The sequence below is a fragment of the Schistocerca gregaria genome, chromosome X, assembly GCF_023897955.1.
Source record: "Schistocerca gregaria isolate iqSchGreg1 chromosome X, iqSchGreg1.2, whole genome shotgun sequence".
Classification (NCBI taxonomy): Eukaryota; Metazoa; Arthropoda; class Insecta; order Orthoptera; family Acrididae; genus Schistocerca; species Schistocerca gregaria.
Genome location: NC_064931.1, coordinates 546831201 through 546855812, shown reverse-complemented (window position 1 = coordinate 546855812; position 24612 = coordinate 546831201). Strand labels below are relative to the sequence as shown.

Genomic DNA, 24612 nt, shown 5'->3' with positions numbered 1-24612 from the left:
AGATTTCTAGTCTCCAGAAAAGTCATTATACTCGAACATAATACATGTTCCAAAATTCTACAACTGATCGACGTTAGAGATATAGGTCTATAGTTCTGCACATCTGTTCGACGTCCCTTCTTGAAAACGGGGATGACCTGTGCCCTTTTCCAATCTTCTGGATCGCTACGCTCTTCTAGAGACCTACGGTACACCGCTGCAAGAAGGGGGGCAAGTTCCTTCGCGTACTCTGTGTAAAATCGAACTGGTATCCCATCAGGACCAGCGGCCTTTCCTCTTTTGAGCGATTTTAATTGTTTCTCTATCCCTCTGTCGTCTATTTCGATATCTGCCATTTTGTCAACTGTGCGACAATCTAGAAAAGGAAGCACAGTGCAGTCTTCCTCTGTGAAACACCTTTGGAAGAAGACATTTAGTATTTCGGCCTTTAGTTTGTCATCCTCTGTTTCAATACCATTTTGGTCACAGAGTGTCTGGACATTTTGTTTTGATCCACCTACCGCTTTGACATAGGACCAAAATTTCTTAGGATTTTCTGCCAAGTCAGTACATAGAACTTTACTTTCGAATTCATTGAACGCTTCTCGCATAGCCTCCCTCACACTACATATCGCTTCGCGTAATTTTTGTTTGTCTGCAAGGCTTTGACTATGTTTATGTTTGCTGTGAAGTTCCCTTTGCTTCCGCAGCAGTTTTCTAACTCGGTTGTTGTACCACGGTTGGCTCTTTCCCATCTCTTACGATCTTGCTCGTCACATACTCATCTAACGCATATTGTACGATGGTTTTGAACTTTGTCCACTGATCCTCAACAGTATCTGTACTTGAGACAAAACTTTTGTGTTGAGCCGTCAGGTACTCTGTAATCTGCTTTTTGTCACTTTTGCTAGACAGAAAAATCTTCCTACCTTTTTTAATATTTCTATTTACGGCTGAAATCATCGATGCAGTAACCGCTTTATGATCGCTGATTCCCTGTTCTGCATTAACTGATTCAAATAGTTCGGGTCTGTTTGTCACCAGAAGGTCTAATATGTTATCGCCACGAGTCGGTTCTCTGTTGAACTGCTCAAGGTAGTTTTCAGGTAAAGCACTTAGAAATATTTCACTGGATTCTTTGTCCCTGCCACCCGTTATGAACGTTCGAGTCTCCCAGTCTATATCCGGCAAATTAAAATCTCCACCCAGAACTATAACATGGTGGGGAAATCTACTCGAAATATTTTCCAAATTATTCTTCAGGTGCGTAGTTACATTACACATCACCATGTTACGCGCTAAAATTCAAAACCCTCCACCAGCAGAGTATTGAAAATATGTAGACATAAAGGACAAAGGTGTAGAATGTTAACAACGTTTGTTTTATTTAAAAAGCTTTAGAGGTCTTCACATAAAAATTCGGAGGCATTACTTTTCAGCACGTCCTCGTACATGTCAGTCAACAGTCAATTTAAAAATACCTATGTCAGAGTTGATTCTGTATCATGTAATCGAGATATGTTTTGTACTGTAGTTCAGTTATTTACTTTTCACCTGGCTAAATGGCCATTTGCTTCCGAAGGCCAAATAAGTAAAATCATTTCGTACAATGGGTTCCGTATCTAAAAGAAAGCGCTGTTTAGAATCCGCTACCATCTTTATAAGTTAGACCCTACATATATAGAACGTCGTGAGCTCTCTTAGACAGATGTCTCAGGTGGGTACAAGGAAGTCCCGTTAGTATAAATTCCTAGCAAAATGCGTGAAGACTTGTTGATGACCAAGGCTGATGCAAAATTTCGCAGACGATTCTCAACATATCCATCAAATAATTGTCAATCAGTTACTGATTGTCATTTACTGCATTGACTTTTGGTGGAATGACCAATACACGCAGTGGTAGTATAATTCCTCTACGAAGAAATTTGCCGCAAAACATCCTGAGAAAAACCATTTACTAAGAATTTTTTGCGCTTTTGAATAGAAGAAGGTGAGAGAGAGGGAGGGAGGGAGGGGGAGAGAGAGATATATATATATCTAAAAGATCTACATCTATACTCTGCAAAAGAGTGTGAAGTACACGGTGGATGGTACTAGCCACTTCACCAATTATTAGAGCGTCTTTCCGTTACATTTGCGTGCGGAGCGCGGGCACGATGAATGCTCAAATGTCTAAGTATGTGTTGGAATTAATCTTATATTTTCTTCACTGAACCTTCGGGACCGTTATGTAGTATATTGAGAGACTAGCTGAACACCCAGCTTACTCAAATTTTCTACTAGTCTGTCTGCTCCTTCCCCCTCTCTCTGTCTCTCTCTCCTTCACCCACTCTCTGTACACCTCCTCTTCCCTCCCCCCTCCCCCCCCATCCCTAATTTTTTGTCCATCCTCCCCCCCCCCCCTCTCTTTGTCCATCTCTTCCTTCATCCTCTCTGTCCATCTCCTCCTCTTTGCTTCCTCTGTCCTCTTCCTTCTCTCCACTATCTCTTTCAATTTCCCCCTTACCCTCTCTACTTCCTTCTCCTCCTTCCCCTATCTGCCTGTCCATATTCTCCTCCCCTTTCTCTCCCCACGTTATCACCCTCACTCCAATAGGAGGCTAGTAGTTCTTACCCTCTCAGTATTTCTTTACAGATCGTAACTAGTGAGTGTGCCAAATTTGGTTGAAAGCGATCCAGGGGCTTAGGATCAGCTTTTCACTTATGTAAGATATACTCGTAGTTTACATATATTTAACACATTTCACATGTATTTGTACACATATTTCAGCTGCATATCTAGCGAATTTGCCATGCAGTTTCATTTTCAGGCAGCTCAGTGTTTATGACGTCATATCGAGTGAGCCATATACCATACAGTGATATAATCTTGCTGGTACGTTCAGTGGTATACGTGAGTACAGTTTGCAAAATGTGTCGCGAATAGAGCTATTAGTAACGGACTAATGAATTAGAACGTCATGCTTCATGCCGCAATTTCCCTGTATGAACAACAAAAACGTAGTAAGCGATAAACTTCTTTTTCCTTTCATCATTTTGCGGGGTTGTTAGCGATAAAAAGTTTCTTAAATGTTTGAAATTATGTATAAAACGTTTGTTGCACACCACTAAGTGCTCTCAGTCTCAAATACTGAATGACTCAAGTGTGAGTATTCTCCAGTCGTGGGCTGCACTGCTTTTACTCCCACCCCCACCCAGCAAGCCTTTGGTAGGTGGGTTGCTCTTAACACCACAGCAATTCTTTCCGGACAGCAAGTGATACTTGTACAAAGTTTGGTTGAAATTGGTATAAGGAGGAGATGTGGAACATTCATACATAGATACATTTTTATAAAGTTTATGAGTGCATGGATTCCTGATTTAACCCTTTGAATATCAGTGCTTTCTGTCTGAAACCACCATTTTATTAATTTTTAAAGCACCGATGCCTTTTGCAACAAACCGCCGACGGTGTTTTAAGACTGACACATCTAGTGGTACACAGAGACACTTCTACGAAAGTAGTGCAATGTCGCAGTCATTCTCAGCATTCAAAGCAACAGTCGCTACTTGATTGTAGGAGATTGTAGCATGCGTTGTTTCTCATAGTGATCATATTGAGGATAGATAGTGAAAGCAAGTATATCTAAAGTTATTGTAACGTAAATTTGAGTTTGTATCACTGCTTTATGAGTGGTTTTGAAATGAAACCACTGGAACAGTATGTACTTTTGATAAACATTCTTGTTATTTAGGATCATAATTTGTTTCAGGTATTGTGAATTGATGGAGGTTTCGTGGTGTCGGATTGTGTCTTGGAAAAATGTGAAATTTCTTTCAAATATATCTCATGAAATGATGGGTACTTGAAAACTGTATGTCCCATTCGTTCCAAAGTGAAACCACAACTTTAAAACAATTGTTTATTTACTTTTTGCCAGTTTCTTTTTCTATTCGTTGCTTCCTACAGGATAAAGGCCAACTTTGTGAAAACTTTAAAAAATGTTTTTAATATTGTTGGGACTCAAAAATAGTTAATACCACCATTCTGGCCCCCTTCCGGCACGGGAAGAAATGCCGGCTCCAGATCGAATCTTCCCGGCGAATTACCGACGTGGAATCGGTGTGCGGCCGAGCCGGAATGTGATTTTTACACGGTTTCCCATATCGCACCAGGTGCTTACCGACCTGATTCCCGTGTTCCGCCACAGAGACACGCTGCGCAAACACTTAGAACGCTAACTCACAGTTGCATGAAAAATAAATTTATTCTCTGCGCACACGGATTGGGTACACTATTTCTGACCTGAGGAGTGAATAGGAGACGGATTACCTTAGCTGTTTGGTTCCCTTAAACGCTTATTCAGCAGCGTCTAGAAACTTTGTAAGTTGGCTTTTGCGGAGTACTTGGTGTCTACCTTCAAGAGTTCACTTTCCCGTGAGTCAAACGAAACAGAACCATTAGTTCACATCCTACAAAGGAGCCAAAGTAAACCATCTCTTGACCCTGATTGATGATTCCGTTTCATACCCTCAGCAATTCTACACACAGTTTTGAATCATTGATATTTATTCGTTATTTCTGAACATTTAACACATTTGTCTAATCTTTATATCACTTAAAAGCCCATCAAGATCTGGCTTTATTAATTCAGAACGATATCTCTTAAAATTCAGAATGCGATTGTTTCATGAAGAGTTAAGAAATATACAAGTTTGTCTCACGTAGTATTCGTACATATAATGACCGCTACAAAATTGTAGAAATTCAGAGGGATATTGAATCGCAGCTACAGACTTCCTGACCATACACCTCCCGCTGAAAGAAATGAGGGAAAAGATACTGGTCCGTATATGTCTTCCTCTATACACCATACCATACCTGCTGATGCAGGTTTAGATGTATTTTTAAATTGTCTTTCACAAATATACGCATCACGCTTGGCAACGATCTGCACGTTGAATATATATTATGCGATCCGTTCCATGCAGCTCTGATAATCATTGGTTACTATGAGTCACTGCGAACGATGGCCGAGGTCTCTTCCTCTGCGTGCAGTGAGACTGGATAAGTGTTCGCCTTTCAAGATCTTGTGTTCATTGCGCCAATAAACGTGTAAAGAGAATACAAAACTGAATGATTTATGGAAGAACATTAACCACGAGTCTGGAGAGCTTTTTTCTTGCTGGAGTCTTCCCCTTATCTCAGTGAACTTAGATGGAAGCGACCAAGCCGTTAGTTATACGTTTGTTTCTCTTACTCTGGACAGTCTGGTTCATTATGTCGATGTACAGTGTGACATGCAGTAGGAAACACCTGCGTCTCAAACGGAATTGTCATTCATTTCGATCGACAAATGTTTCTTCTGATTTAATTTTCATTTGACCATTTGGTGACTTTAAGTTGTACCACAATCCAGGGTTTCTGCACTTCACTCTATGAAGATGGGGACAACGGAACATTGGTGGCACTAAAAAGCAGTTGTATGAGCATAAGTAGTAGTCTGTTCTCTAATACTAATGAAGACTGTTCATTTCAGTAGGTGAGAAAATTTGAAAGAACAGCCACAAAACGTTTTATTCTGCAACTTTCACGGGTAGCAGTGCTTTAAAGCAGTCGATCTGGTGAAGACGAGGATTATTACTACTACTACTATTATTATTATTATTATTATTAGTAGTAGTAGTAGTAGTAGTAGTAGTTTTGATGTGTTACACACTTGTTTTTCCATGTTGAACATCTATTATACGATTTGTTTCCTCATCTTGGTGACATGTTTCGAGTATAGAAGCCCAGAAGAAAGTGGGACTTTTAACAATCAAAGTAACGAAATATTTGCTCAGGTTTTGGGCCTATCGGTATTAATTACAGCAAGTCAATTTCATACTTACATCTCTACGTTGACTCTCAAAATAGAACATGCAACAGATTCCTAAGCTAAGTTTATGTACGTTTGCTTATTGGTATAACTTAACATAATTTTGAATTTTGTAATGTGTGTGTGTGTGTGTGTGTGTGTGTGTGTGTGTGTGTGTGTGTGTGTGTGTGTGTGTGTGTGCGGGCGCGCGCTTCTCTGCCTTTGGATTAACATTTTTATGATATTTCTGTTACAGGTTGTGAAGCCTCTGTGCTGAATAAGGTAAGGAAACCTATTATACGGTGTTTAGTAACCTGTGAAATCACTTTTGGCGTCTGATAATGTCGTTAAGACAAAGAGGATTTTGATATTGATTGAGTCAAAAAACCTATGTTGAAAGGAATAAATGCACTAAATATTAGTCCTATTTTATACACACACACACACACACACACACACACACACACACACACACACACACACACACACGAGCGCGCGCGCGCACACGCACGCACGCACGCACGCACGCGTTTATTAGTTCAGTATAATATCTGCACCGCACCTTCATCTAAATTCGCCATTCATCTTTCGCTGTGACACTTTTTAATGGGCGGCAACGGTGGCGGAATCCACTGACAGCTGCTTCTAAATGTAACGAGTGTGTGTTGAAATGTGACACTAACACGTTATACATGCTCTGCTTGTCCCAAAGATCTCAACTGCGGCTGAACTACACTGCTGAAAGCATCAATCAATCTATCACTGCCATGTTCAGAATATAAGTCTATGTATAAAATTTTAAATGATGACGAACCTAGAGTTAAACTTATAGATAGGCTGTGCAATGATCTATTCCAATGTGGTACCATCTGCGTTTTAACGTTTAACCTGCGTTACAAATCTTTGAAAGGACGTACTTTGTTTTAAGTTTCTAGTTAGCGGCGATGTATCAAAAGAATGAAGTTCTCTAGTCGGAGTTGGAGAAAACGCGTTTTCGAATGCACTTACAGCATTATCATGTCGCTTCGATTTCAAGTCCGACACTTATTTACCTGATTTCACATGTTGGTCGAAATAAACGTTTATTTGGTGTGTGGAGATGCAAAATAAGATTTCCCTTGGTTTCTCTAAACAGCGAAGACCGATGTCATGCTGGATCGTATGAGAATGTGATGGCTGCCTACTTTTCTCATCTTGTCCGAGTCTGGTTTTGTATTCCGTCTCCAATGTCGTTATCGTTCTTGGACAAGAAATGTTACGTCGGACTATTTTTTGTCAGTCTGTCATAGTGCAGTAAGTCGTAGCGGAATGGATGGGTATAATGCAGTGCGTAATAAGAATAGAAACCTAAATCAGATTACCTGCCTTAAAACAGATCTTAGGTATTCGATAACGTTTAGGACAAGTGCCTGGACGCGCCAGGGAACGTGTCAGAATTATTCTGCGTGCGTGACTTAAGTGTTAACTGAAGACGGTCGTTTTGATGGAGTATATCCTTATTAGAAGACTGCAGATTGAGCGTTAGTCACACTTAATCATTTGAATGTAAGCACCGACAGAGGTAGCACAACGGTTGCAGCACTTGACTCGCACTCAGGAGGACGACAGTTCAAATCCTCTCCGCCACGCTTGGTAGCCGCGCGGTCTCAAGTCAGGCGCCTTATCACGGTCCTCGCGGCTCCCCCCGTCGGAGGTTCGAGTCCTCACTCGGGGTCCTTAGCGTAAGTTAGTTTAAGTTAGATTAAGTAGTGCGTAAGCTTGGGGACCGATGACCTCATCAGCTTGCTCCCATAAGACCTTACCACAAATTTCGAAATTTTTTCCAAATCCTCTTCCACCAACCTGATTTTGATTTTACGTTATTTCCTTAAATCGTTCAAGGGAAATGTCGAGATGGTTTCTTTGAAAGAGCACGGCGAATTTCCTTCCACATCCATGAAACAATCTGATCTTGCGATCCGGCTCTAATGATCTCGATGTCGACTGGATGTTCGACTCTAATGTTCCCTCCTAAGTGAAAACTACCTCTTCCTGGTCGCAAATCCTCCTTAGAGTGTAACAACGGACAATTTCCACCACTTAGAGCCCTCCGTTCACAACAGAAAAAGTATGAAATGCACCCCTTCAGCATCTTTGAACGAGTAACCCCCTTTAGCTTGTATCCGGCAATAGGTACGGCTCACATATGAGGAATGCCCAATATCCTTCGTCCATAATTCATGGCCGAGGCGTAAGCTGCGTAATCTGTTCGAGTGGTCAGTGCTGCCTTGCAGAGGACACGGATTCGATTACCGACATTGTCAAGGATTTTTCCTTAATGCTCGTGATTCCAGTTGAGGAGTTACTTGATCTCATGGCCTCCGCATCGCAACCGCTTGGCAGAGGACGACACAGTGGCTGGTCGACATCCAACCGTGAGACCCTTGCGGTCGCTGGAACGAGTACTGCCTCGGGCATGGATGTGTGTGATGTCCTTAGGTTAGTTAGGTTTAACTAGCTCTAAGTTCCAGGGGACTAATGACCTCAGAAGTTGAGTCCCATAGTGCTCACAGCCATTTTTTTGGTCGACATCCATTGGACGTTCAGGACCTGGATGACGAGCTCGTTTCTGACGTATTCTTGTTGGCCACAAGAGATTTGGAAATTTCCAGCGATGGATGTCTACATCTACATCCATACGCCGCAAGCCACCTGACGGTGTGTGGCGGAGGGCACCCTGAGTACCTCTATAGGTTCTCCCTTCTATTCCAGTCTCGTATTGTACGTGGAAAGAAGGATTGTCGGTATGCTTCTGTGTGGGCTCTAATCTCTCTGATTTTATCCTCATGGTCTCTTCGCGAGATATACGTAGGAGGGAGCAATATACTGCTTGACTCTTCGGTGAAGGTATGTTCTCGAAACTTTAGCAAAAGCCCGTACCGAGCTACTGAGCGTCTCTCCTGCAGAGTCTTCCACTGGAGTTTATCTATCATCTCCGTAACGCTTTCGCGATTACTAAATGATCCTGTAACGAAGCGCGCTGCTCTCCGTTGGATCTTCTCTGTCTCTTCTATCAACCCTATCTGGTACGGATCCCACACTGTTGAGCACTATTCAAGCAGTGGGCGAACAAGCGTACTGTAACCTACTTCCTTTGTTGTCGGATTGCATTTCCTTAGGATTCTTCCAATCAATCTCAGTCTGGCATCTGCTTTACCGACGATTAACTTTATATCATCATTCCATTTTAAATCACTCCGAATGCGTACTCCCAGATAATTTATGGAATTAACTGCTTCCAGTTTCTGACCTATTTTGTAGCTAAATGATAAGGGACCTATCTTTCTATGTATTCGCATCACATTACACTTGTCTACATTGAGATTCAATTGCCATTCCCTGCACCATGCGTCAATTCGCTGCAGATCCTCCTGCATTTCAGTACAATTTTCCATTGTTGCAATCTCTCGATACACCACAGCATCATCTGCAAAAAGCCTCAGTGATTTCCGATGTCATCCACCAGGTCATTTATGTATATTGTGAATAGCAACGGTCCTATGACACTCCCCTGCGGCACACCTAAAATCACTCTTACTTCGGAAGACTTCTCTCCACTGAGAAAGATATGCTGCGTTCCGTTATCTACGAACTCTTCAATCCAATCACACAAATGGTCTGATAGTCCATATGCTCTTACTTTTTCATTAAACGACTGTGGGGAACTGTATCGAACGCCTTGCGGAAGTCAAGAAACACGGCATCTACCTGTGAACCCGTGTCTAAGGCCCTCTGAGTCTCGTGGACGAATAGCGCGAGCTGGGTTTCACACGACCGTCTTTTTCGAAACCCATGCTGATTCCTACAGAGTAGATTTCTAGTCTCCAGAAAAGTCATTATACTCTAACATAATACATGTTCCAAAATTCTACAACTGATCGACGTTAGAGATATAGGTCTATAGTTCTGCACATCTGTTCGACGTCCCTTCTTGATAACGGGGATGACCTGTGTTCAGGTTTTGGTGGAATGTGCAGATCTTGTGGGACTGTGACTTGCAGAAAACAGCAGTATTGGATCTTGAAAGTCTCTTCGGGTTTGCTGCCGGATCTTTAACTCAACTCGATTAGATATTTCGGCGATCCAACTGTTCGCCATCTTCAGGAGAATGCTGCTTCTGCTGATGAGTCCCGCTGTGAACAGATGCCAGGACGCAAACGACGTCCTATGTACAGGGTGTTACAAAAAGGGAAGGCCAAACTTTCAGGAAACATTCCTCACACACAAAGAAAGAAAATATCTTATGTGGATAGGTGTCCGGAAACGCTTACTTTCCATGTTAGAGCTCATTTTATTACTTCTCTTCAAATCACATTAATCATGAAATGGAAACATACAGCAACAGAACGTACCAGCGTGACTTCAGATACTTTGTTACAGGAAATGTTCAAAATATCCTCCGTTAGCGAGGATACATGCATCCACCCTCCGTCACATGGAATCCCTGATGCGCTGATGCAGCCCCGGAGAGTGGCGTATTGTATCACAGCCGACCACAATACGAGCACGAAAAGTCTCTACATTTGGTACCGCGGTTGCGTAGACAAGAGCTTTCAAATGCCCCCATAAATGAAAGTCAAGAGGGTTGAGGTCAGGAGAGCGGGGAGGCCATGGAATTAGTCCGCCTCTACCAATCCATCGGTCACCGAATCTGTTGTTGAGAGGCGTACGAACACTTCGACTGAAATGTGCCGGAGCTCCATCGTGCATGAACCACATGTTGTGTCGTACTTGTAAAGGCACATGTTTTACCAACACAGGTAGAGTATCCCCATGATAACGTGCTCCATTGAGCGTAGGTGGAAGAACATACTGACGAAACTAAAATGAGCTGTAACATGGAAATTAAGCGTTTCCGGACACATGTCCACATAACATGTTTTCTTTATTTGTGTGTGAGGAATGTTTCCTGGAAGTTTGGCCGTACCTTTTTGTAACACCCTGTAGGTAAGCCTCCGTACCGCTCACGGCGCACGCGCCGCCCATCACGGGTGTTGCCCTCTGAGACTGGGCAGGTGGCGCCGCCCTTAGCAGAAAACCGGCGGCAACGATAATCGCACTCAGGGACGATTTTCGAACGCTCGGACTGATTGCACCGAAGAAAGTTCTGTTTTGATACGGGATAATACAGAATTCCACTTCCTGCTAAGAGGGAACCCACTGTCTCTATTAATTAAATTATCCGCCAACCTAATTTCAATTGCTTCTTTATAGACACTCTTCCAAAAAGTGTTGGCAACTATCACAGTTGCGTCAAATTTCATACCGTGCCCCTCATTTAAGTAGTGTTGTACTACTGCCGATTTTTCCGGATGTTGTAGCCTCGTATGACGCCGATGTTCCACAAGCCTGTCATGAACTGTGCAGATCGAACGGTCTATGTCAGCCTTCCCACATAGACACGGAATTATGTATACACCGGGTTTCCTAAGCCCCAAATCATCTTTCACAGTGCCGAGTGGTGCCCTAATCTTGGAAGGTGGACGGAACACACCCTCAATGTTAAAATTCCTTAAAATTCTTCCAATCTTAAACGATATTTCGCCAGCATAAGGAATAAAGGCCACCGATCTATGTTCCTCTTCATACACCTCCAGTGATGGTCCAAACTCCATATCTCGATGAATATGCTTCTAAGAGTATCCATTTTCCTTAAAAACAGCCATCAAACGGGCAACTTCTCAGGTTAAGCTGTCCGCGTCAGAAATGGCATATGCTCTGCGTAGCAGAGTCCTTAGGACGCCAATGCGTTGGTGTGATGGATGAAAACTTTTAGAATGCAGATAACGATCTGTGTGCGTCGGCTTTCGGTAAACACTATGCCGCAAAGTGCCATATGGTTTTTTGTAAACCATGATGTCCAAAAATGGAAGCACCCCATCACTTTCAACCTCCATGGTAAATTTAATCCGGGGATGAAGACAGTTGAAGTGGCCCAAAAATCTCTTAAGATCATCACGTCCCTGTGGCCAGACGAAAAAGGTATCATCACATATCTCCAGAAGCACGTTGGTTGCAAAGCCGAAGTTCTCAGTGCCGTATCATCGAAGTCCTCCATAAATAAATTTACGACTATGAGTGATAAAGGACTACCCATAACCACTCCGTCATTCTGTTCAAAAGTGTTGCCGATAAATAAAAAATACGTGGACGTCAGCACATGACGACAAAGCTTCAGCAACTCTTCATCCAGTTCTTCTCTTTCAAGACTTATTTCGCTGGGAAAGCCTACAAAGTGACAGGAATATTGAATATTTTGAGTTCTCACGTCACTTGCGTTACGTTATTCCTTGCTTCTTTGCGACAGCTGTCTTCAGTGCTCATGACTGATTTACGTCGCTTATTTATCTTTTGTAGCATCTCGTCACGAGAGGTTTACGTGGTTACCACCTATGACACTGTTTGCTCGCTATACAACAAACACAAAGACAGTCGTCAGAACACACTTCCCAGCTAACCGCCTTTACAAATATCGATGACTGATTATTGGTGAAAATAAAAGTGGGCTCCCACTTCCTCTACGTCTCGCCAGAAGATACTGTATTCCGGAATTTAGGAGTTTCTCATTATCGGAATGACTAAAATTTTGAAAGTACGTGGGAGTTGGTGCTGTGACAAAGCTTGTGTAGTGCAGTACAATCAAGGAATAATAAGGAATAAACCTTGAAAAAACATATTAATTTCCGCATGACACAGTTCAAATCTGGCGATCTTTGTGGCTACGCAGTTTGGAACGATCGATCAAGGATTCGGTTTGCTCCTGGGAGAAGCCGGCTGGCAATTGCGTCACCAATTCTTGAAGAAAATGGCTCTGAGCCCTCTGGGACTTAACTTCAGAGGTCATATGTCCCCTAGAACTTAGAACTACTTAAACCTAACTATCCTAAGGACATAACACACACCCATGCCCGAGGCAGGATTCGAACCTGCTACCGTAGGGTCGCGCGGTTCTAGAGTGTAGCGCCTAGAACCGCTAGGCCACCCCCACCGGCATTAGGGTAACAACCGGAAATGTTAGATTTTACATCTCGTCATTTTGATGTTATAAAAGAAGTACATGTTGGAACTGAACAAAGATGGCCAAGGAAATCCACCGCGACTACAATTCCTGAACCAGCCTGGCAATCAGCCAAAGTGATTTACATGCATACGACCCGAGAAATTAGGATATTTGGAGGATGATTAGAGCCACGATCCTTCCAAACCTGAGACGCATCCACGGCAGCAAACAAGACAGGACAGTTTACCACTGCACCATATAGTACTTCGACTATTGACGGTAAAGGACCGTGTTTTCCAGCGTAATTAGAAACAAGAATTACTGTTTCACCCTCATAAAGATCGCGGAATGTGTCACCTAGAATTCTATAGCCACATTGTTTCACTGGGTATTTTGTGATTCTTCCACACTTACCGCTTCATCGGATGGTACTGTCCTTTCATGGTCCCGAGCTATGAATGTACTTACAGTATAAAACGACCAGAGACCCACTTATTTTCGTGTAGGCCAGTCAAAAATAAGAGGCGTTCCTTAATTTGGCGAAACACTGGATTTTACTACATCTGAATGGAGCACGTCCTGGCGGTCCACAGTTTAAGAAGCTGTTATAAGGAATCTCGTTTAAAAAGAAAACTTTGGCGCGGCACAGCCTGCTTGCCTTGATGTGCAAGAATTTAATGCCCTTAGAGCAACAACTGGACGGATGCTGTATTTAATTGCGAGCAAAGTTGAGAACAAGGAATTAAATTCTGTTAACGAGAAACCGCTGACAGCGATGGAATGAGTTCCCTGGAGCATTGGCATTTCTTCTCCTCCTCAGTGGCTTCTGACCTTTTTTTTCTTTTTTGCCCACGCTATTTGGATCGTCTGCTTCCTTCTGTGTCCATGTCGTATCGTGGGCTTAAAAACAAATCTAGATCGGATGTTTATCTCTTAAATCAATTAATTACTCTGGGGAAGTTACAGACAGGCAGTTGCGTGGAGTGTTCTCTCTCTCTCTCTCTCTCTCTCTCTCTCTTTCTCTGTTTCTACCTCTCCCCCCCCCCCCCCCACTTTTCCTCCTTCCTTGCTTCATATCCTCCCTACTTCGCTCTCCACCTCAGCTCCTCCCTGTTCAATGCTTCCTGTGTTGGAATGTTTTCCTCGTTAATGAATTTCAGCTCTAACCTTTAGCACGTCGAACTTTCCCAGCCCACATTGTTAAATGAAATGCAAATCGTTAGTCTGAATAGTGAAAGCATTTTTATTTTAGTAATTAGCTATAATACTGAAGACTGATATTTATTGAAGTCCGAATATGTACCAAACAAAAAGCTATAATTAAATCCAGGTGCCGCTCCGTGTCGCCCTTCATATTCTACTCAAGGTGCCATTAGAGGGCAGTCTTCGAGAAACACGTGATTGGCAGAATTTTCCTCCGGCTGCTTCTGGTGCCCATAGAAACCGGAGCAGCTACATTTACTTCAATAGGCATCTTAGTTGTGTTCATGAGGTGCCTTCACAGTTCTTCCCCTCCATGAAAAATGCATGACACTTCTGTTCCTTGTACCACGTCTATTAAATTTCGGAGACGGACAACAACGCACAATACCTCCATGGAATCGGAACGCAGATGTAACTTCCGACAGTCAACATGTTTGAGTTTTTTACAACGGATTTCCCCATCCACTTACGCGAATGTCGGATTGAGTACTAATTTCAGATTCGGATAACATATATCGACGTCAGTTTGTACATTCGCCACGCTACGTAAAACTCTTGTGTTCCTGTATATTACTACATATTCAGGCTACTTTATTTAATTACCTTTCATTAGAGGAAAGTATTAAATAAGGAATTAAAACATCGAGTAGCTGAGGAAAAAAAGCTGATATTGGTTTCTCACTTACGCAGTCCAGAGTAGAAAGAAATTTGTGGCACATATTGATGCAAGGATAGCGGTTTTTCAGCCTCAGATTGTTAAACTTCCAGCCATCCAGTTTCCGAAACAATCAATGATTCTTCTAAACACTGCTCAGAATTTTAGACTCGACAAGCAATTATTAGAGACAATAAACTGAAATATTTTGTTCCTCACATCTATGGCCATTTCAGACACATGTAGCAGTTAAGCGATAACTGCACACTTCTGCTGATTTGCGTGCACTTAGCGGTATATTTGATTCTGGTTTAAAATTATAGGCAACGCTGTGTTAGAACTATACCCATTGTTATCGGCATAACTTTTCGGCATTGTTTAAATATGTGTATCCGTTCACCCCTGTAGTTGTGTATTCATTTTAATAATATACTGGTGTACAAAGTTAAAGCAACAAACGGAAATTTTGGAAGGTTGCGTTTATTTTCCCACAACAGTACAAATAGATGATAGTATAGTAGAAACAATGTAAACAATACAGAATATTAACAACTGCAACATGATTACGGTAAACAAAAATGTTCTTCATTTTTTCCAACTTAATAGATTTGCACACACATTCCGACAACTGGTTAATATGTTCAGCATAGGGTGTGACCACATCTGACAGCAATACAGGCCTGGCAACGTCGGGGCATGCTGTGAATGATGTCGTCAGTCTCACGCTATGGCAATAACGCCCATTTTTCCTGCAGAGCTGCTAGCAAGCCTTGGAGAGTGGTTGGTGGATGCTGACATGATGCAACCCGCCTCCCTAGTGCGTCCGACATGTTCTATGGGATTCAAATCGGGAGAGTGAGTAGGCCATGCCGCGCATGCAGTGTCTTCCGTATCCAAGAAAACATCGAGAACCTGTGCTCTATGAGGTTGAGCCTTATCGTCCATTGCCGCGAGGGATTAGCCGAGCGGTCTCAGGCGCTGCACTCATGGACTGTGCGGCTGGTCCCGGCGGAAGCTCGAGTCCTCTCTCGGGCATGGGTGTGTGTGTTTGTCGTTAGGATAATTTAGGTTAAGTAGTGTTTAAGCTTAGGGACTGACGACCTTAGCAGTTCAGTCTCATAAGATTTCACACACACACATTATCGTCTATCAGTACGAAGTCCACACCCACAGCGTCTCGAAATAACCGCACACGAGGTCTCAAGATCTAGTCACGACACCTGACACCAGTTAAACCGTATCGATTCACCCGTACAATTACAAGAAAAGCTATTCGAGTGGTCAAACGTAATCCTTGCCAATACCATTAGGGATCCTCCTCAAATGGTTCAGATGGCTCTAAGCACTATGGGACTTAACATCTGAGGTCATCAGTCCCCCTAGACTTAGAACTACTTAAACCTAACTAACCTAAGGACATCATACATCCATGCCCGAGGCAGGATTCAAACCTGCGACCGTAGTAGCAGCAGCGCAGTTTCAAACTGAAGCGCCTAGAACCGCTCGGCCACAGCGGCAGGTGGATCCTCCTCGATATTGGTCTTTTTCCACGATGTTTCGGTCCCGAAATCGTGTTCCACGTTGCCTCCAGACCCTAAACCGTTGAGAATCACTTTCCAGATCAAATCGGGACTCATCTTTGAAAAAACATTGGCCCACTGTTCGACCGTCCAGGTGGCATGTTGACGACTGCACTGTAGACGCTCCCTCCTGTGAAGACGCGTCATAGGTACAGATACAGAAGGTCACCGGCAAAAAAGGCCACACTGTTGAAGCCTTCTGTGCACCGTTTGCCTCGACACAACTCGTCCAGTGGATGCTGCGAGATCTCATGCCAGTTGCTTTTCAGTGCTTTGGCAGTACCGTCGTGCCCTTACAGCCAAATAGCTGCCCTCTCTCTATGATGTCGCATACTGGCGGCCCTGCCTAGACATCAAGATACAGTTTCGGTCTCTATAAATTGTCGCCATATCCGAGAAACAACAGAACGATTCACATTTAGCCATCGGGCCACATCACCTTACGACTGCCCTGCTCCCATTCATCCTATGGCCCTCAACCGCAGGGTGTCTCGTAGGCTTCTTCTCTGTGCCACGCTGCACCATCTGTGACTTGTGTACACATGTATTTTAGATGTGGGACTATCAGCAAACACTACCCCGTTTGGTGAATGCTCTAACGTCATCGTTGGTGAGGTTATCTGTTGACCGGAATGCCATCTTCCGTTCAGAACACGAGCATACAGACATATGTTGACAGTTTGTATGATTATACCTTGAATTAGACACAGGACGGGGAAATAGCGGTTTGTTGTTCTAATTAGAAACCAGTGTATTATTGTTAGAAAATACATTTCTGAAGGAGTGCATAAATGTAAAAGGAATGCCATAATCAGTATTAGCATGAAATTTCGCGGGGAATGAAAATTAAATATCGGGGTACGAGCCGCTTCTTTATTGTGTAGACGATGACTGGCATCACGCAAATTAAATGGAAATCGGCAATAGTCTGTAAATTGTATATTTCAAGGAAGTGATGGTGGTGAGAAGTTCTTCATCAGTTTCCGTTAACAATAAACTTCCTCGTAAAATAAATTCCGTTAATTCTATTGAGAACACTGACATACGTGTCTACTACTGTAAAGTCGGCGAATTGTCTGTGCCAGCGCTTGGGGGCGCAGAATTTCTTCTTAACGTCGCGAAGAAGGTCGCAGCTTCGTCGTCGGTGGCCACGAAAGATCCAGAGATTTGTTCGAGAATCTCCGCCAGTGGGATCCACGAGTGGAGACGTATTGCGCTTTATGGCTTTCCTGAGCGCCTGTCTATTGGCGGCAGCTGCCAGGGGATCGTACACAATCCCCCTTTGCGTCGGCCGCCAGGGGGCGAACAAATCGATTACAGAGAAATCCCTCAGTTCACTAACAGGCAAATAGCTTTTGGCGATTCCTGTTACAGCCGCTGTTTAAGCCAGATCCTCAAAGTAGAAGCCTGCCTGCAAACGTATTCTTACCGCAATTAAATGTACTGTAATATGCAGCGCACATGCTTAGGGAAAATTTATTCTGGATTTGGGGTACATCTAGGTCCAAGAATATACATGCTAGCAAATTCATCAGTCCGAGTACTTCAGAAAATTTGTAATTCCTGCGGATATTTGGAAACCTTTAAAACTGTCGCTTGGAAATATTTGCACGTCCGCCACGCTACTTCCTTTATTTTCGTAAACATGCATGATTTAGCCAATTCCCTTGTAAAGTAACGCTTCGAATATGTCCTACCGATTTGAATACTCAGCTCTTCCTCGGTAGATATAGAGCCGACGTCACAGTTGACAGTTTATTTTTGAATTAGTTTACTCGGAGAAAGAAAAATTTACGTCTCTGTGTTACAAGCGTGAAAAATACCGTCAGTTTAGCAAACAGTTCTTAATTCTCAATATGTGGGATTTTTCAATCACTACATAAAATGTTATTTTTGAACTGGCATGCGGAGAAAGATTAAGAGAAAAAGCTCTAATACTAGCTGCCAACTGCCGGTTGTACTGCCATATTTCTGTAAAACAGGTTAGTCTCGTAAAGAAGGAAGATTAATTTGTGTGTGGTTTCGATTTCATACCTGTATTGCTGAATGGGCACGGAGTATCCATTTCCGATAAAAACATTTTTAATAAATACATGTGTAGCTATGGTAACAAGGCCAAGAAAAACTCTGATTTTCAACAATAGTCGTAAACATTGCGCATTTGCTATATGTTGATAGCATTGCCCTAATAGGGAGCACTACACACATCTCGACGTTACACCGGAATTTTTGTTACTCCATGTCAACCATCCCAAGGTCTCTCATAGAACAATTAGAACCCATGCGACCACTAGGTGCGATCTTCATTCCAAAACGCGACAGAGCGCTCTTGCTACTCGTGCAGTATGAGCGCCTATAAGAGAATTACATAGTCCATAAGCGTTACCCTTACTCTCAGTAAATAAACACGTCAACTCTAGAACCAGGTAAAACAACATAAAACGGGGTTATCGTAGTACTGATATACTACAAAGAATTTGAGTAAATGGGTAATTGGGGAAAATGTATGCGTGGTTGTAAAATTCGAAATAAATACATCTAGTTATGAAAAAAAAGGCATCTGACCCTGTCGAATAGATGAGAGAGGCACGGAAAGGTTCGGACAATTATGTTCCAGTGACATCATTAATATGGTAGAGTTCGCCAGTATTCACAACATGCGGCTTTCAGTGAGTACCATATCCGGAATGTGATACCGTACGACTATAGACTTTCAAAGAAAAGAAAAAAATATTGTTGTCCTATATCATGGTGGCAGTTGGGGCTTAGTTTGCGTTTCCATTTCAACCGAGTGAAAGGAAGCTACGATTAGTGCCTTGAACTCGCTCTTGGGAGGATGGCACTTTAAATCCGCTTCCAGCCATCCAGATTTAGCTTTTCATGATTTCCTTAAATCGCTTAAGGCACATTCCAGGATGGTTCCTTTCACAAATACACTCTCCATTTCCTTTCTTGTACTTCCCCCATTTCGAACTTGTCCTCCGTTTATAATAAAATCGTCGACGGGACGTTTAGTGATAACCGTCTACCCTTCTTCATTCCAAGCACAAACGATTCTTGAGAAGACTCGCTAGTATAACCATGGCGAACCTTTATTCTTACTGGTCTTCTCCTTCGTGTCATTTACGTATGTAGTATAATAAAAAAACTGTCCATGAACATCTGTGGGTGACAAAATACAGGGTGGTTATAATTACTTAAGGAACTGCATTATTAATCATCAGCTGTATAAATAAGCCTTTATTCTCTACCGTTTTCGGTCACTCAGCCCATCCTCACTGGAGGACTATTAACAAAAGAATGAAAACTTTTCAGTGTCAATAAACTTTACCAACAGCGGTACACTTTAAAATATTTTATTTTATTGTGGAAGCAACCCGTTTCGGCAATTCATTTTGCCATCTTCAGGCCCCATACGCTTTTTTCCAAATCAACGAATTTATCGTGTAGCGCCATAAAATTGGATATCGTGAATTCCAATCGTTGTACAGATGCTTCATACAAAGACCTGACAGCAAGAATAAAAAATGCCCTGTATATATATTAATGGTTATAACTTGTACTCCAGGACTTGCTTCGTTATTAGTGTCATGACTAGCCGTTAGGCGCCGGTACTGGTACGGCGATATAGGTTGAAACACAAGCATCAGTGTGCATTATAGTTGCAAACAATTAACGTGGGTGACCAAGGCTTAACTTGCAAACCTGTTTTATCAAAGCAACGGCAATAAAGCTGCTGATCTTCGAGCATACCGATGCATTAACGGAATACGGTGAGGTCCTCTTTCTGCACAGGGATTGAAGAACATCATTCGAGAGTTGGAACGAAATGGCGATTTGGGAATTGCTTCTGAGAGGGGCCGATTTTCAGTTGTGCCACACCTAACTGAAGAAGTTACTGATCGCTGAGAACGCTAGAAGCAAAGTGCGGTCTTCAAGCACTGCACGAGCTGTATCACAGCGGCTGAATATTCGACGGCTCACCGTTAGAAAATTGCTGCGAACAAGGTTTAGTGCTGGTCCAGGCTGTCGTAGGTGCAAATGGTCGTCACATTTAGAAACTTTTGTAACCTGAAACATAAACATGGTACACAATTAACAAATGTTACTCCCTCATGTGGAAATTAAGATGTGCTTCTTTCAATGGTTTATTCGTTATTTCTCCTTACAAACGTTTCCACAAAATTTCTTTGTCCTGCGACCACTGGACTTTCTTGGGGGCCGTCTCAAGTAATGATAGGTTAATTATAATCACGCTGTATTTTTATCTTCACGCTGTAAACGTTATACGAAACGTAAACTGGGTAATGTGTATCAACGTCCTCTTAGGTTGCAGGTATAACTGCGCGAAACTGCCAGTAAATATTTCTTACGACCTATTCACACGGAAGACTGAATACTAGCTGACGACGTACCATTCGTATTTTGTGAGTATATTTCCTCGAAGCGATAGATGTGGTTCTGCCGAAGGTGCCATTTTGGAGCGTGCTGCATTTCCTTTGATGGTCTCACTTTGGCTTAAGAACCGTCCTCAGATTGCCTGCCCTCTGTATCCACAAGCGCTGCAATATAACGGCGTCCCATACGGAGAATGGTCAACGTAAGTGGGTTCCTTCGCGAGTGAGCTCTCGTCTCGCTTCTTTCTCCCAGTGAATCGCAATCTCCCATTTGCAGCCCCAATGTGTTTAGTCGGGTCGAATGCCGCAGTTTTGTCTCCCCTCAGCCGCGGCCAGAGCCAACCGATTTCTTGCCGTTGCTCGAATGCCTGCTCCAAATACGGTTATGGATGAGCTTGGTTACCAGGCGCTACATCAAGTTGCTGTTTGTAGAAAGACAGGACACTGTGCACTATCTGCGATGCGCTAGATAACTCGGCATCGGAAGTTCCTTGACAGTAATTCAGAGGTTTGTGACTCAATGTCGATTTGGTTCTAGAATTTTCGGTGCAATTACAGATATATGTCTGGGGATACTTCGTTATTCTGAATACCGTTGAAAGAATGGAAGGCTCCATTATTGTACTAGAATTACCTCCTGTCTCGCTGGATGGAACAGCAAAACAAAAAAAGAGTGGGTGTTACGTGCAATTAGCGATTCTGGTAAGCTACTTGTGATGATGTGGCTTCTTAAATTCGCTTTGGTGATACGTTACAAATCATATTCAAAAAAGAATATTTACTGTGCATTGAAACGAATGTTTTGCAGTAACAGAGAATTACCGAACATCCATTTTCAGAACATGATCAGGATTATTTAGCGCTTATATTTCAGTGAATACTGTATAAACTGAAAGGTAATATTTGCTCTACTCTCATCTTTTATTATTCAGCACACAAGCGAATTCTTTTTCAGTTACCTCAGATTATTTTCTTTTTATTGGCCTGCAGCGAATTATTCTGTGCATTCACTCCATCCCGTAAGCTCCGGCGATGAAACTATAGTGTTTACTTTTTTAAGAGCTAAGCAACAGTTAGGTATTCTAGCGCAGGTTTCGTTGATAAATTTATTGAAGTGTAGCGTTATGTTCCGACACTGGGATTCCTGTAAGTCACAAGAAAACTAGGCACAATTATATATAAATAGCACGACCTTCACAAACTACGGTTCTCCGTGTACTATCATAGAAATTAAGAAATTAAAAGGTAAGTTTCATCTATATTAGTGATTCAGCACCGCCAAAGTCAGTTGAAGATTCATTATTATTTTAGCTAAATTTTTGAGACTATGATCTACATAGAGTGATCGCCAAATTATGCCTCTTATGGAATCTGTAAGAACCATGTTAAAACCTCGTTGCGGGTTCTAACGGGGTTAATGAGTAGGTTCACACGCAGTGGAGAAAATAAGGCATTCATTGATGCAGGGTCGTGGTTGCCTGAAGAGTTGCTCTATACAGGTTGGTCAGAAACAGTCTGAACAGCTTGTAAGGGTGTTGCAGGGTGGGTCGTGGTGATAAATTACTGTTAAGAAAAAAATTCGACACGTTGCGCCATTCCCCAGTTAATTAGGCCTGAATTGAACCAATCAGGCCGTTGTGCGCGCAAATTCAAGCGGCCCGCCAGATACAATTAGTGTCATTTGCTCTCATAGCGCAGATGATAGCGTAAGATAGTGCCTAGCCTTTGGGTCGGGTTCGATCCTTACTACCGTCCCATGTCCAGCTCTTGTATCGCTCTCTTGTTCGTTTTTGGAAACCAAACGAAACACACGTCTGAGGACACCGTCTCGGGCGTGCCTCTTGAATTTGAGCGCACAGCAGCCTGATTGGCTAATTTCAATGCTAATTAACTCGGAAACGGCGAAAAGTATCGAAGTTGTTTTCTTAACAATTATTTTTCAGCACAACCTACCCTGTAATGCACAACTTTTTCATACTGTTTCTGACCATCCTGTGTAAACAACGACTTGAATCTATGATTGGTGGATGTTCTCTCCCGTATAAAGATTGTTCAAGAGCTGGAACTGCGAGTTGAATTATTTAGCGATCTTTTGACCACAGCGGCTAAGCTCAACAGCTTGCTCTCCTTCCGCTCTGTATTTCCTCCTGAGTTTCGTTAGTTACATAAAACTAAGAATTACATGCGGATACTCTAGCAACGGACGCGTGATCCAACAATAAAATCTGAATTAAATGGCCAGGGAAAAAATAAAGCAATCTGAAAACGACGCAAGGCACTATAGACTTAAACAAACAAACCTAGGTTCAAATTCTAGCGCGCGGGATTAGCCGAGCGGTCTCAGGCGCTGCAGTCATGGACTGTGCGGCTGGTCCCGGCGGAGGTTCGAGTCCTCTCTTGCGCATGGGTGTGTGTGTTTGTCCTTAGGATAATTTTGGTTAAGTAGTGTGTAAGATTAGGGACTGATGACCTTAGCAGTTAAGTCCCATAAGACTTCACACACATTTGAACATTTTTCAAATCCTATCTGGAACGTTACTCTGAAGATCATTCGTAAGCCGACCGCTATTCCACCACTACATGACGAACCTACTAGCAAACCATGCAACGCTGCATGGTGATGCAACCAAGCATGACTTGTCCCAAATATCCAGCTCGGATTTCGTTGAAAGTATTCAGATCCACTACAGTTGCGGCTAGTGGAATCAATTACAGGCGTTTATAACGACACTACGTCCGCGCAGTTATATACTAAAACACTGCGCAAACTTTCTGTAGGGCAACGCATAAAAGTTTACTGTACCAGTTAATAAAGTTACAATTCCCACTTTTGTTGTCCGAATAATTAGTTCTTAACTTAGAGACCGTACTTTTAATGCATTCATTGGTCATGCTGCTTCTAATGTCAACACTATAAGCGCTGGCGTATGACAAGTTTCCCTTTTCGGACGACGCTGTTTAATATCTATGTACCTGACATTCCAGACTTCCATTCGGTCAACATAGCTTCTTTCGCTGATGTTACAGCAATAGATTACACTCACAACAACGTACCAAACATTCACGACGCACTCCAGTGGGCTCTCCTACAGCTTGAAAAGTGGCTTACTGCGTGGTGGATCAAGATAAATGTGTGCAAAAGTGAACCTACTTCGTGGCGCCCTCCATCGGTAATGCTGGAATTCAGTTTGGTGTTGGACAACCGTTAGCCTCGATGACAGCTTCCACTCTAGCAGGCATACGTTCAATCAGGTGCTGGAAGGTTTCTTGGGATGGTAGCCATTCTTCACAGAGTGCTGCACTGAGGAGAGGTATCGATGTAGGTAGGTGAGGCCTGGCACGAAGTCGGCGTTCCAAAACATCCCAAAGGTGTTCTATAGGATTCAGGTCAGGACTCTGTGCAGGCCAGTCCATTACAGGGATGTTATTGTCGTGTAACCACTACGCCGTTGGCCGTGCATTATGAACAGGTGCTCGATCGTGTTGAAAGATGCAATCGCCATCCCCGAATTGCTCTTCGACAGTGACAAGCAAGAAGGTACTTAAAACATCAATGTAGGCCTGTGCTGTGATAAGCCACGAAAAACAGCAAAGGGTGCAAGCCCCCTCCATGAAAAACACGACCACACCGTAACACCACCGATTCCGAATTTTACTGTTGGCACTACACGCGCTGGCAGATAATGTTCACCGGGCATTCGCCATACCCACACCCTGCCATCGGATCGCCACGTTGCGTACCGTGATTCGTCACTCCGCACAGCGTCTTTCCACTGTTCAGTTGTTCAATGTTTATGGTCCTTACACCAAGCGAGACGTCGTTTGCCATTTACCGGCGTGATGTGTGGCTTATGAGCAGCCACTCGACCATGAAATCCAAGTTTTCTCACCTCCCGCCTAACTGTCATAATACTTGCAGAGG

At 42.9% G+C, this 24612-nt stretch overlaps 1 protein-coding gene across 4 annotated transcripts in view; it reads left to right on the top strand.

The window, feature by feature from the left end:
• Positions 1-24612, top strand: part of LOC126297807 (protein O-linked-mannose beta-1,2-N-acetylglucosaminyltransferase 1-like) — a 1990313-nt gene that overhangs the window by 1396877 nt on the left and 568824 nt on the right. For all 4 annotated transcript variants that reach the window (XM_049989012.1, XM_049989016.1, XM_049989017.1 and 1 more), the window contains exon 10: positions 6073-6098. The gene's annotated coding sequence lies outside the window, so the exon portion shown is untranslated. The remainder of the gene's footprint in view (positions 1-6072; positions 6099-24612) is intronic.